Source organism: Phyllobates terribilis, unplaced genomic scaffold (genome assembly GCF_046119375.1).
Source record: "Phyllobates terribilis strain yellow unplaced genomic scaffold, ASM4611937v1 Scaffold_7__3_contigs__length_470593459, whole genome shotgun sequence".
Taxonomy (NCBI): Eukaryota; Metazoa; Chordata; class Amphibia; order Anura; family Dendrobatidae; genus Phyllobates; species Phyllobates terribilis.
In genome coordinates, this window is record NW_027362767.1 from 112,517,957 (window position 1) to 112,524,514 (window position 6,558).

The 6,558-nt window shown below is 48.3% G+C and overlaps 2 long non-coding RNA genes across 2 annotated transcripts; one reads left to right on the plus strand and one right to left on the minus strand.

Annotated features, from left to right (window-relative positions):
• Nucleotides 1–2,375: 2,375 nt before the first annotated feature.
• Nucleotides 2,376–2,847, minus strand: LOC141152922 (uncharacterized). Its single transcript, XR_012247199.1, has 3 exons — nt 2,756–2,847; nt 2,628–2,682; nt 2,376–2,547 (listed from the first exon to the last, which is right to left on the minus strand). It is a non-coding gene; the product is annotated as an uncharacterized lncRNA (long non-coding RNA).
• A 1,628-nt stretch (nt 2,848–4,475) lies between these two features.
• LOC141152923 (uncharacterized) lies at nt 4,476–5,045 on the plus strand. The gene is made up of 3 exons (XR_012247200.1): nt 4,476–4,567; nt 4,641–4,695; nt 4,776–5,045. It is a non-coding gene; the product is annotated as an uncharacterized lncRNA (long non-coding RNA).
• The last annotated feature ends 1,513 nt before the right edge of the window (nt 5,046–6,558 follow it).

Here is a 6,558-nt window from a genome sequence, read left to right on the forward strand (position 1 = left end):
TAGATGTCACTCACCTATTCAAATCTATGGGTGCATGGACAACATCAGACTGCAGTCGGATGACAGCTGAGTGCAGTCTGATTTCTGCAGACTCACACAATAGAAAAAATGGAGAAATTTTGTTCTCCATCTTCTCCTCACAGTGTGCTCCTATTCTCTCATCCAAGAGCGTCAGATCACACTATGCTGACATTCAGATCAGAGTTTAATCAGAGTGTCATTAGCATAATCAGCCTGATTATCTCGGATGGGAGGGTCTACGGTCATGTGACCCTGGCATTAAAGGGAATCTATCACCAGGTTTTGGTTACCCCATCTAAAAGCAACGATTCCAGCAATGTGTCACTTACTGGGCTGCTTGCTGCAGGTTTAATACAATCACTGTTTTCTCTGCTGCAGATTTTGCAGGGCTCTGATTGCTGAGCCCTGTATAACCCGCCCACATCACTGATTGGCCACTTTCTATGTGCACTGTGCATAGGTAAAAGACTAACAAACAGGGGTGCAGAGTTACATAGAGCTCATGCATATGGAGGACTACATGGCAACAGAGTTAATAGTCCTTTAATAAAACTACAGCAAGCAGCCCAGTAGGTGACACATCACTGGAAGCAAGTTTCCGTCTCTATATTATGCTGCTCTCAGATTAGGTGGCAGAAACCTGGTGACAATTTTTTTTTTTTTTTTACAAAGAATCTGTCACCAACTTTTCGCTACGTAATCTGAAAGCAGAATAATGTAGGGACAGACACCCTGATTCCAGCAATGTGTCACTTACTGGACTTCTGCTGGCTGAAGTTTTAATAAAATCACTGTTTTCTCTGCAGTTCTCTAAATGCTGAGCCCTGTATAACCACACCCACATCACTGATTTACAGAAAGCTGCTAATCAATGGTGGGAATGGAATTATACAGAACAGAAGGCCTAAATGATAAGTAACAACTAGTCCTCTAGTGATAATCTCCTGCTGAGAAAACACTGATTTTATTGTACCTACTGCAAGCAGCCTAGTAAGTGACATCTTGCTTGAATCAGGGTCTCTGACCCTATATCAGGCTGCTCTCGTATTAAATAGCAAAAAACTACTGACAGATTCCCTTTATCAGTGGAAGATAGTAAGTGTAAAACTGTTGTCAGAGAAAGGACCTAGAATGGAGGGAGAAGGGGGGAATTTACCACATGTGTCATGGTCACTAATACTGCTGAGCATCTTAATAATTATTGCCATTTGTAGATTTTAATATCAGATATATTTTCCATGTACAATAGGGAAGAGAATATAAACTTCCTAAAAGAAGAGATTCAACAGAAGATAAAAATCCTGGAGAAAATCCAGCAGTCTGTGTAAGTGCTGAGATTTATTGCGCTAATTAAAGCAAATGTTATAGATGAGATAATGGTATATATGGTTTATTTTGATGTGAACTATTGATTTACAAAATAGCATTTTTTTCTGAAAACCCCTGTGTGACGGCATTGGGTGCAGTATTCCCATCTTGGCTATTTCTGGTAAATCCCATTGAGGTGAATGGAGCTGTGAACAGTTCCCCTGCACCCCAGAATCAGCAGTCTATACTACCCTACACCCCAGAATCAGCAGTCTGTGCTCCCCTGCACCCCAGAATCAGCAGTCTGTGCTCCCCTGCCCCCCCTAGAATCAGCAGTCTATACTACCCTGCACCCCAGAATCAGCAGTCTGTGCTCCCCTGCACCCCAGAATCAGCAGTCTATACTACCCTGCACCCCAGAATCAGCAGTCTGTGCTCCCCTGCACCCCAGAATCAGCAGTCTGTACTCCCCTGCGCCCCAGAATCAGCAGTCTGTGCTCCCCTGCACCCCAGAATCAGCAGTCTATACTACCCTGCACCCCAGAATCAGCAGTCTGTGCTCCCCTGCACCCCAGAATCAGCAGTCTGTACTCCCCTGCGCCCCAGAATCAGCAGTCTGTTCTCCCCTGCACTCCAGAATCAGCAGTCTGTGCTCCCCTGCACCCCAGAATCAGCAGTCTGTACTCCCCTGCGCCCCAGAATCAGCAGTCTGTTCTCCCCTGCACTCCAGAATCAGCAGTCTGTACTCCCCTGCACCCCAGAATCAGCAGTCTGTTCTCCCCTGCACTCCAGAATCAGCAGTCTGTGCTCCCCTGCGCCCCAGAATCAGCAGTCTGTTCTCTGGATAAAAAACTAGATTAATTTGCGCTGTCCTGTGGGCCAAAGTAATTAGATCTCAGGTGTTAGCAGGTATATAAAAGCGGCTGAATAACAACCTAAATAGATTGGTAAATTAAAATAACAATTCAATGGTAAAGTTTAAAAGGACAATGACAATTTAATATAGAAATTTAAAAGTACAACGAATATAAAATATTAAAATGGCTAGAGGTAATGACAATGATTGAGATAAATGGTGGGTATCGGCGTGGAATAAAAGGTGCAAGTGAAGTCCTTGTCAGATCCTGGTTAGTCAGCTGGTTAGCAGTTCGTAAGAGTCCGCTTGTATAATAGTAGGAAGCGGGGGCCAAAGTATGGGTGACAGTCCAGTTGCTGGGTCTAGAAAAAACGGAGGAGGGGGAAATTAATATAGGGAAGGTAACTGATGTAATAGCTGAATAGAGATGAATGGTAGTTACCTAAGGTACTAGGTTTGGTGTAAGTACTCAAGTGGCGGGAGGCCTTGTGAAGACACTGTGAAAGGTATAAACAAGAGAAATCAGTATAATGCTAGCAAACAAATAAGTGGAGTGTAAATGGTAGTTACCAGTAAAGATGGATGTGAGCCTTGTTAGGTAGGATGAAGAGTGAGCCCACTAATAGATGTTAAAAGGTTCTTTGGAGACCTGTGTAGATGGGAGAATACAAGGTGAAAATAGGGATGAGGTTGATTGTTGATTCTAAATGATGGAGGTAGAGGTTATTACTTGCTTGAATGGGGAACGTGTGTGGTCCCAAAAATAGGGGCACGCTCCTAGGTGGTAAAAGGACCGATGTTCTGGCTGGGAGGGGGGGGTTCTGGCTGGGAGGGGGGGGGGTGGGTATGACCCCCAAAGTCCAATTGGCTGTTATGATCAATAGGATGATGCTTGGATCACTTAGGTGATCTGAGGAGGGAATAAGAATGGAGGTTAAAAAAAAAAAAAATGGCACTGAATGGTAGTTCACTTAATGTACTGAGGGACTTGGAACAAATAGGGTGAAATCTGGGGGAGGGAAAAGAGAGTGCCGACTATATTGGTTATTTATGGTAGGCTAGAGCGTCGAAGGTTTTGCAGCCTACCTCCTTGGTAGAAGAGATCTTTGCTGTAGTGGTCAGTGCGCGTTTCTTGAATGATAATGATGAAGCTTGATGGTAGGAGGTTTTGGGGCTTACCTTCTGGATGTTGAAGGTGGAAGCCTGCGTCTTCGAGTGTCCGTCTGAGCGGAGATGAAAGGGCGGTTCTTACCTCCGTTCCTATGGTGGAGTCCCCCGGGTGGGTAGCTGGAGAGGAGGATGGGCGGGGGATGCAGGAGCAGAGTCCCGGCTGGCGACTACTGCTCTGTACCTTACCGCACGTGTAATTGTGGAACTGGTGCAGGACCTAGGAGGACCTGATGTGACGTCACAGTCACGTGTAGATCACGTAATTCAATGGAAGACGGTGTGGCTGAAGGACCAATTCCTACTAGTTTCGAAAGCTCCGGCTTTCTTCATCAGGGTCCTTCAGCCACACCGTCTTCCATTGAATCACGTGATCTACACGTGACTGTGACGTCACATCAGGTCCTCCTAGGTCCTGCACCAGTTCCACAATTACACGTGCGGTAAGGTACAGAGCAGTAGTCGCCAGCCGGGACTCTGCTCCTGCATCCCCCGCCCATCCTCCTCTCCAGCTACCCACCCGGGGGACTCCACCATAGGAACGGAGGTAAGAACCGCCCTTTCATCTCCGCTCAGACGGACACTCGAAGACGCAGGCTTCCACCTTCAACATCCAGAAGGTAAGCCCCAAAACCTCCTACCATCAAGCTTCATCATTATCATTCAAGAAACGCGCACTGACCACTACAGCAAAGATCTCTTCTACCAAGGAGGTAGGCTGCAAAACCTCCGACGCTCTAGCCTACCATAAATAACCAATATAGTCGGCACTCTCTTTTCCCTCCCCCAGATTTCACCCTATTTGTTCCAAGTCCCTCAGTACATTAAGTGAACTACCATTCAGTGCCATTTTTTTTTTTTTTTTTTTTTAACCTCCATTCTTATTCCCTCCTCAGATCACCTAAGTGATCCAAGCATCATCCTATTGATCATAACAGCCAATTGGACTTTGGGGGTCATACCCACCCCCCCCCTCCCAGCCAGAACATCGGTCCTTTTACCACCTGGGAGCGTGCCCCTATTTTTGGGACCACACACGTTCCCCATTCAAGCAAGTAATAACCTCTACCTCCATCATTTAGAATCAACAATCAACCTCATCCCTATTTTCACCTTGTATTCTCCCATCTACACAGGTCTCCAAAGAACCTTTTAACATCTATTAGTGGGCTCACTCTTCATCCTACCTAACAAGGCTCACATCCATCTTTACTGGTAACTACCATTTACACTCCACTTATTTGTTTGCTAGCATTATACTGATTTCTCTTGTTTATACCTTTCACAGTGTCTTCACAAGGCCTCCCGCCACTTGAGTACTTACACCAAACCTAGTACCTTAGGTAACTACCATTCATCTCTATTCAGCTATTACATCAGTTACCTTCCCTATATTAATTTCCCCCTCCTCCGTTTTTTCTAGACCCAGCAACTGGACTGTCACCCATACTTTGGCCCCCGCTTCCTACTATTATACAAGCGGACTCTTACGAACTGCTAACCAGCTGACTAACCAGGATCTGACAAGGACTTCACTTGCACCTTTTATTCCACGCCGATACCCACCATTTATCTCAATCATTGTCATTACCTCTAGCCATTTTAATATTTTATATTCGTTGTACTTTTAAATTTCTATATTAAATTGTCATTGTCCTTTTAAACTTTACCATTAAATTGTTATTTTAATTTACCAATCTATTTAGGTTGTTATTCAGCCGCTTTTATATACCTGCTAACACCTGAGATCTAATTACTTTGGCCCACAGGGCAGCGCAAATTAATCTAGTTTTTTATCCAGGTTTCTATCTCTTATACCTTCTGGACAGGTAGTGGCTCCTGTTCTAAAATTTGCTGCATACCCTTAGGACCACCTACTAGCGCCACCGACTGATGCTCATTAGCAGTCTGTTCTCCCCTGCACTCCAGAATCAGCAGTCTGTGCTCCCCTGCACCCCAGAATCAGCAGCCTGTACTCCCCTGCCCCCCCAGAATCAGCAGCCTGTACTCCCCAGCACCCCAGAATCAGCAGCCTGTACTCCCCTGCACCCCGGAATCAGCAGTCTGTGCTCCCCTGCACCCCAGAATTAGCAGCCTGTACTCCCCTGCACCCCAGAATCAGCAGCCTGTGCTCCCCTGCACCCCAGAATCAGCAGCCTGTGCTCCCCTGCACCCCAAAATCAGCAGCCTGTGTTCCCCTGCACTCCAGAATCAGCAGTCTGTGCTCCCCCTGCCCCCCAGAATCAGCAGCCTGTCCTCCCCTGCACCCCAGAATCAGCATCCTGTACTCCCCTGCACCCCAGAATCAGCAGTCTGTACTCCCCTGCACCCCAGAATCAGCTGTCTATACTACCCTGCTCCCCAGAATCAGCAGCCTGTACTCCCCTGCACCCCAGAATCAGCAGCCTATACTCCCCTGCCCCCCAGAATCAGCAGCCTGTACTCCCCTGCCCCCCAGAATCAGCAGCCTGTGCTCCCCTGCACCCCAGAATCAGCAGCCTGTACTCCCCAGCACCCCAGAATCAGCAGCCTGTACTCCCCTGCACCCTGGAATCAGCAGTCTGTGCTCCCCTGCACCCTGGAATCAGCAGCCTGTGCTCCCCTGCACCCCACAATCAGCAGCCTGTGCTCCCCTACACCCCCGAATCAGCAGCCTGTGTATCCCCAGCACCCCAGAATCAGCAGACTGTGCTCCCCTGCACCCCGGAATTGTCAGCCTGTGCTCCCCTGCACCCCGGAATCAGCAGCTTGTGCTCCCCTGCACCCCAGAATCAGCAGCCTGTGCTCCCCAGCACCCCAGAATCAGCAGCCTGTACTCCCCTGCACCCCAGAATCAGCAGTCTGTGCTCCCCTGCTCCCCAGAATCAGAAGCCTGTGCTCCCCAGCACCCCAGAATCAGCAGCCTGTGCTCCCCTGCACCCCAGAATCAGCAGCCTGTGCTCCCCTGCACCCCAGAATCAGCAGCCTGTCCTCCCCTGCACCCCAGAATCAGCAGCCTGTGCTCCCCTGCACCCCAGAATCAGCAGCCTGTGCTCCCCTGCACCCCAGAATCAGCAGCCTGTCCTCCCCTGCACTCCAGAATCAGCAGCCTGTGCTCCCCTGCACCCCAGAATCAGCAATCTGTACTCCCCTGCACCCCAGAATCAGCAGCCTGTCCTCCCCTGCACTCCAGAATCAGCAGTCTGTGCTCCCCTGCACCGCAGAAT